Consider the following 7,671-nt stretch of genomic DNA (forward strand, 5'->3'; position numbering starts at 1 on the left):
GCTGAAACCCATGTCTTGCATACGTCTGTGCGTGGTGGTTCTTGAAGCTCTGATTCCAGCTGCAGTCCACTCTTTGTGAATCTCCCCCACATTTTTGAATGGGTTTTGTTTCACAATCCTCTCCAGGGAGCGGTTATCCCTATTGCTTGTACACTTTTTTCTACCACATCTTTGCCTTCCCTTCGCCTCTCTATTAATGTGCTTGGACACAGAGCTCTGTGAACAGCCAGCCTCTTTAGCGATGACCTTTTGTGTCTTGCCCTCCTTGTGCAAGGTGTCAATGGTCGTCTTTTGGACAGCTGTCAAGTCAGCAGTCTTCCCCATGATTGTGTAGAACTAGACTGAGAGACCATTTAAAGGCCTTTGCAGGTGTTTTGTGTTAATTAGCTGATTAGAGTGTGGCACCAGGTGTCTTCAATATTGAACCTTTTCACAATATTCTAATTTTCTGAGATACTGATTTTGGGGTTTTCATTAGTTGTCAGTTATAATCATCAAAATTAAAAGGAATGAACACTTGAAATATATCAGTCTGTGTGGAATGAATGTATACATTACAAGTTTCACTTTTTGAATGGAATTACTGAAATAAATGAACTTTTTGATGATATTCTAATTATATGACCAGCACCTGTACTGCAGTACTTTGATGTACTGTTGACGCAGTGTCAATAAGTTACCACAGTAAAGTTTTATTCAGTGTTGCTGTTAGTTCCTCATTTAGCAGACTTACATTTCCTTAGTGGACGATAAAGTGCTGGATTCAGATTGTTCAGCTGCAGCCTATGTTATATTTAAAATATATCGGCTTTAATCTGACGGGACAAACAGACATGAGACATGACCATAAGCTCACAATCTGATCCTGCAATAATGTGTTAGCTGATTTGAGGTTAAAGTAAAGTAGATTTTAGATGTTGAACTTTTATATGGATCTTGGCTCAGCAGCATTTGGTGGTTTTATTTCAGCTGCTTCTACACATGTAGTAAATTTAAACACAGTAAACTGATAAAACCCAGTCATCCTGTTAAAAACTCGTACTTCCTGCAGCTGCACCCCCACCCTGCTCACTCACAAATATTAACATATGATCCCCAATATTAAAGGAATTATGTTCCATCAGTGCAACTCATCATGAACGAAAGAGATAATTATTCACTGATCCGACGTGTCTTAAGCTGCATACAGATTCTCACAGTTTACACTGAGATTACGCATCATGTGCAGTAAACATGTTAGTGGAGCTGCTCTAGCGTACAGTGTTGTTACATGCAGAGGTTTGTTCTGCGCTGAGGGCGACCTGATGCTGTGTAATATTTAAATGTGAAGACAAAGCAATGACTGCCAGCTCATTAAACTGTTGGTACAGACGTGTTAATAAGGACTCGCTGCTACAGACTCGTTGGTATATAGTTGTTTGTACAGACGTGTTAATAAGGACTTGCTGCTACAGACTCGTTGGTATATAGTTGTTGGTACAGACGTGTTAATAAGGACTCGCTGCTACAGACTCGTTGGTATATAGTTGTTGGTACAGATGTGTTAATAAGGACTCACTGCTACAGATTCGTTGGTATATAGTTGTTGGTACAGACGTGTTAATAAGGAATCGTTGGAATATAGTTGTTGGTACAGACATGTTAATAAGGACTCGCTGCTACAGACTCGCTGGTATATAGTTGTTGCTACAGATGTGTTAATAAGGACTCGTTGGTATATAGTTGTTGGTACAGACCTGTTAATAAGGACTCGCTGTTACAGACTCGTTGGTATATAGTTGTTGGTACAGACGTGTTAATAATAACTCGCTGCTACAGACGTGTTGGTATATAGTTGTTGGTACAGACGTGTTAATAAGGACTCGCTGCTACAGACTTGTTGGTATATAGTTGTTGGTACAGACATGTTAATAAGGACTCGGTATATAGTTGTTGGTACAGACATGTTAATAAGGACTCGCTGTTACAGACTTGTTGGTATATAGTTGTTGGTACAGACGTGTTAGTAAGGAAACGTTGGTATATAGTTGTTGGTACAGACCTGTTAATAAGGACTCGCTGCTACAGACTTGCTGATATATAGTTGTTGCTACAGATGTGTTAGTAAGGACTCGTTGGTATATAGTTGTTGGTACAGACCTGTTAATAAGGACTTGCTGCTACAGACTCGTTGGTATATAGTTGTTGGTACAGACGTGTTAATAAGGATTCGCTGCTACAGACTCGTTGGTATACAGTTGTTGGTACAGACGTGTTAATAAGGACTCGTTGGTATATAGTTGTTGGTAGAGACGTGTTAATAAGGACTCGCTGCTACAGACTCGTTGGTATATAGTTGTTGGTACAGACGTGTTAATAAGGACTCGTTGGTATATAGTTGTTGGTAGAGACGTGTTAATAAGGACTCGCTGCTACAGACTCGTTGGTATATAGTTGTTGGTACAGACGTGTTAATAAGGACTCGTTGGTATATAGTTGTTGGTAGAGACGTGTTAATAAGGACTCGCTGCTACAGACTCGTTGGTATATAGTTGTTGGTACAGACGTGTTAATAAGGACTCGTTGGTATATAGTTGTTGGTAGAGACGTGTTAATAAGGACTCGCTGCTACAGACTCGTTGGTATATAGTTGTTGGTACAGACGTGTTAATAAGGACTCGTTGGTATATAGTTGTTGGTAGAGACGTGTTAATAAGGACTCGCTGCTACAGACTCGTTGGTATATAGTTGTTGGTACAGACGTGTTAATAAGGACTCGTTGGTATATAGTTGTTGGTAGAGACGTGTTAATAAGGACTCGCTGCTACAGACTCGTTGGTATATAGTTGTTGGTACAGACGTGTTAATAAGGACTCGTTGGTATATAGTTGTTGGTAGAGACGTGTTAATAAGGACTCGCTGCTACAGACTCGTTGGTATATAGTTGTTGGTACAGACGTGTTAATAAGGACTCGTTGGTATATAGTTGTTGGTAGAGACGTGTTAATAAGGACTCGCTGCTACAGACTCGTTGGTATATAGTTGTTGGTACAGACGTGTTAATAAGGACTCGTTGGTATATAGTTGTTGGTAGAGACGTGTTAATAAGGACTCGCTGCTACAGACTCGTTGGTATATAGTTGTTGGTACAGACGTGTTAAGGACTCGCTGCTACAGACTCGTTGGTATATAGTTGTTGGTACAGACGTGTTAATAAGGACTCGTTGGTATATAGTTGTTGGTACAGACGTGTTAATAAGGACTCACTGCTACAGACTCGTTGGTATATAGTTGTTGGTACAGACGTGTTAATAAAGACTCGTTGGTATATAGTTGTTGGTACAGACGTGTTAATAAGGACACTGATACAGACTCGTTGGTATATAGTTGTTGGTACAGACGTGTTAATAAAGACTCGTTGGTATATAGTTGTTGGTACAGACGTGTTAATAAAGACTTGTTGGTATATAGTTGTTGGTACAGACGTGTTAATAAAGACTCGTTGGTATATAGTTGTTGGTACAGACGTGTTAATAAAGACTCGTTGGTATATAGTTGTTGGTACAGACGTGTTAATAAGGACACTGATACAGACTCGTTGGTATATAGTTGTTGGTACAGATGTGTTAATAAAGACTTGTTGGTATATAGTTGTTGGTACAGACGTGTTAATAAGGACTCACTGATACAGACTTGTCGGTATATAGTTGTTGGTACAGACGTGTTAATAAGGACTCGTTGGTATATAGTTGTTGGTAGAGACGTGTTAATAAGGACTCACTGATACAGACTTGTCGGTATATAGTTGTTGGTACAGACGTGTTAATAAGGACTCGTTGGTATATAGTTGTTGGTACAGACGTGTTAATAAAGACTCGTTGGTATATAGTTGTTGGTACAGACGTGTTAATAAGGACACTGATACAGACTCGTTGGTATATAGTTGTTGGTACAGATGTGTTAATAAAGACTTGTTGGTATATAGTTGTTGGTACAGACGTGTTAATAAGGACTCGTTGGTATATAGTTGTTGGTACAGACGTGTTAATAAAGACTCGTTGGTATATAGTTGTTGGTACAGACGTGTTAATAAGGACTCACTGATACAGACTTGTCGGTATATAGTTGTTGGTACAGACGTGTTAATAAGGACTCGTTGGTATATAGTTGTTGGTAGAGACGTGTTAATAAGGACTCACTGATACAGACTTGTCGGTATATAGTTGTTGGTACAGACGTGTTAATAAGGACTCGTTGGTATATAGTTGTTGGTAGAGACGTGTTAATAAGGACTCACTGATACAGACTTGTCGGTATATAGTTGTTGGTACAGACGTGTTAATAAGGACTCGTTGGTATATAGTTGTTGGTAGAGACGTGTTAATAAGGACTCACTGATACAGACTTGTCGGTATATAGTTGTTGGTACAGACGTGTTAATAAGGACTCGTTGGTATATAGTTGTTGGTAGAGACGTGTTAATAAGGACTCACTGATACAGACTTGTCGGTATATAGTTGTTGGTACAGACGTGTTAATAAGGACTCGTTGGTATATAGTTGTTGGTAGAGACGTGTTAATAAGGACTCACTGATACAGACTTGTCGGTATATAGTTGTTGGTACAGACGTGTTAATAAGGACTCGTTGGTATATAGTTGTTGGTAGAGACGTGTTAATAAGGACTCACTGATACAGACTTGTCGGTATATAGTTGTTGGTACAGACGTGTTAATAAGGACTCGTTGGTATATAGTTGTTGGTAGAGACGTGTTAATAAGGACTCACTGATAAAGACTCGTTGGTATATAGTTGTTGGTACAGACGTGTTAATAAAGACTCGTTGGTATATAGTTGTTGGTACAGACGTGTTAATAAGGACACTGATACAGACTTGTCGGTATATAGTTGTTGGTACAGACGTGTTAATAAGGACTCGTTGGTATATAGTTGTTGGTAGAGACGTGTTAATAAGGACTCGCTGTTACAGACTCGTTGTTATATAGTTGTTGGTAGAGACGTGTTAGTAAGGACTCGTTGATATATAGTTGTTGTTACAGACGTGTTAATAAAGACTCGTTGGTATATAGTTGTTGGTACAGACTTGTTGATAAGGACTCGTTGATATAGAGTTGGTGGTGAAGACTCATTAGTAACGACTCGTTGGTACAGACTCAGTGGTACAGACTTGTTAATAAGTACTCGCTGCTACAGAGTCGTTGGTATATAGTTATTTATACAGACTTGTTGATAAGGACTCGCTGCTACAGACTTGTTGGTACAGAGTTGTTGGTACAGACTCGGTGGGAGAGACTTGTTGATAAGGACTTGTTGTTATATAGTTGTTGTTGTTAAAGACTCTTTGATGAGGTCTGGCTGAGCGGCTGGCCGGCCATCTGTCTCTGAGTCTGTGAGCGTCTGTTTCTGTCAGAGTCACTTTAGTCGGACTGATCAGCACTTGGTGACGTTAAACGACCTGCTGTCACAGAAACAACGAGTCCTTCCTGTAACTCAGCGTGAAGCCACGATGGATTTATTTACACTGCATTTAACCTTTGACCCCACGGACAGGTGAGTAGTTCAAACATCAGAACAGATCTGAGATCAGAATCTGTAACCTTCACACGTCCAGAGTGCATCGCCTATTATTCTCCTGCAGGAAGCAGAAGATAACTAGGAACACAGACAGACAGACCTGAGACCAGCAGAACCAACAGGCCTCATGAAACTGACCTGAGAACCAACGGGCTGCAAGAAACTGACCTGAGAACAGCAGAACCAACAGGCTGTATGAAACTGACCTGAGAACAGCAGAACCAACAGGCTGCAACAAACTGACCTGAGAACAGCAGAACCAACAGGCTGCAACAAACTGACCCGAGAACAGCAGAACCAACGGGCTGCATGAAACTGACCCGAGAGCAGCAGAACCAACGGGCTGCATGAAACTGACCCGGGAGCAGCAGAACCAACGGGCTGCATGAAACTGACCCGAGAACAGCAGAACCAACAGGCTGCATGAAACTGACCTGAAAACAGCAGAACCAACAGGCTGCATGAAACTGACCTGAAAACAGCAGAACCAACAGGCTGTATGAAACTGACCCGGGAGCAGCAGAACCAACAGGCTGCATGAAACTGACCTGAGAACAGCAGAACCAACAGGCTGCATGAAACTGACCCGGGAGCAGCAGAACCAACAGGCTGCATGAAACTGACCCGGGAGCAGCAGAACCAACAGGCTGCATGAAACTGACCCGAGAACAGCAGAACCAACAGGCTGCATGAAACTGACCCGGGAGCAGCAGAACCAACAGGCTGCATGAAACTGACCCGGGAGCAGCAGAACCAACAGGCTGCATGAAACTGACCCGAGAACAGCAGAACCAACAGGCTGCATGAAACTGACCCGGGAGCAGCAGAACCAACAGGCTGCATGAAACTGACCCGGGAGCAGCAGAACCAACAGGCTGTATGAAACTGACCCGGGAGCAGCAGAACCAACAAACTGTATGAAACTGACCCGAGAACAGCAGAACCAACAGGCTGTATGAAACTGACCCGAAAACAGCAGAACCAACAGGCTGTATGAAACTGACCTGAAAACAGCTGACCATACTTCACTGGAACATTTACTTTGTCATTCTTATATATTAGTATTACTCGTAGAGTCTGAAGTACTGTAATATTTATACTTCAGGAAGTTTTTCTTTAAAGCTGCTCACCTGATAATCAATAGTTCCCTCGCTGTCTTCAGGCTCCAGGTGACGATGTAACAAACCTCCCAAATCAAACTTTATTCCGTCCGCTCAGAGACGTGTTGCGTGTTCGGGTCGCCGTGGAAACAGAAACAGATCCTCAGAGAGACCATCTGCTGAGGCGGGGCGAGAGACACTGAGAGAGAGAGAGAGAGAGAGAGAGGTGATGCTGAGATAATCTGATCAGATTATCAGAGATTATCAGAGACGGTCAGAGATCAGTAAATACAGAGACGTTTTGTTGTACTTCCTGTTTGTGTTAACGTCTTAAATTCTCTGATTTCTGAGTGGAGTTTGGTTTGTTGCTGTGGGAACGCCCCCCCCCCCCCCACTTCCCCTCTGTTAATGACAAACACATGTGGACCTCCTCTCTGTGTGACAGGAAGTGACTGAACGTTACCAACAACACAGGAAGTCCAGCACTGATTTTCACAGTAAAAGCCTGGTGCTGATTCCAGATGTTGAAACAGGGGAAATCTTTCCCAACCACAGACTCTAACTTTAACCTGACGTACGACCGAGACCATAAACTCATCAGGAAAGTGTTTACTGAGGGAATAAATCAGCTGACAAGTAGAAACATTTTCTCAGACTTCTATACAATCACTATACAATACAATCATCAATACAATTCTATACAATCACACTTCTTTCTGCAGCCAGAGGAGTCGCCCCCTGCTGGCTGCTAGAGAGGATGCAGGTTTAAGTCGCCCCCTGCTGGCTGCTAGAGAGGATGCAGGTTTAAGTCGCCCCCTGCTGGCTGCTAGAGAGGATGCGGGTTTAAGTCGCCCCCTGCTGGCTGCTAGAGAGGACGCGGGTTTAAGTCGCCCCCTGCTGGCTGCTAGAGAGGACGCGGGTTTAAGTCGCCCCCTGCTGGCTGCTAGAGAGGACGCGGGTTTAAGTCGCCCCCTGCTGGCTGCTGGAGAGGACGCAGG

General features: G+C 42.5%; 1 protein-coding gene across 2 annotated transcripts in view; it reads right to left on the minus strand.

Annotated features, from left to right (window-relative positions):
* The window catches only part of fibcd1a (fibrinogen C domain containing 1a), a 21,637-nt gene extending 14,670 nt beyond the window's left edge, over positions 1–6,967 (minus strand). For both annotated transcript variants that reach the window (XM_046034308.1, XM_046034309.1), the window contains exon 1: positions 6,704–6,967. The gene's annotated coding sequence lies outside the window, so the exon portion shown is untranslated. The remainder of the gene's footprint in view (positions 1–6,703) is intronic.
* Between the last annotated feature and the right edge of the window lie 704 nt (positions 6,968–7,671).

Source organism: Micropterus dolomieu, linkage group LG21, assembly GCF_021292245.1.
Source record: "Micropterus dolomieu isolate WLL.071019.BEF.003 ecotype Adirondacks linkage group LG21, ASM2129224v1, whole genome shotgun sequence".
Classification (NCBI taxonomy): domain Eukaryota; kingdom Metazoa; phylum Chordata; class Actinopteri; order Centrarchiformes; family Centrarchidae; genus Micropterus; species Micropterus dolomieu.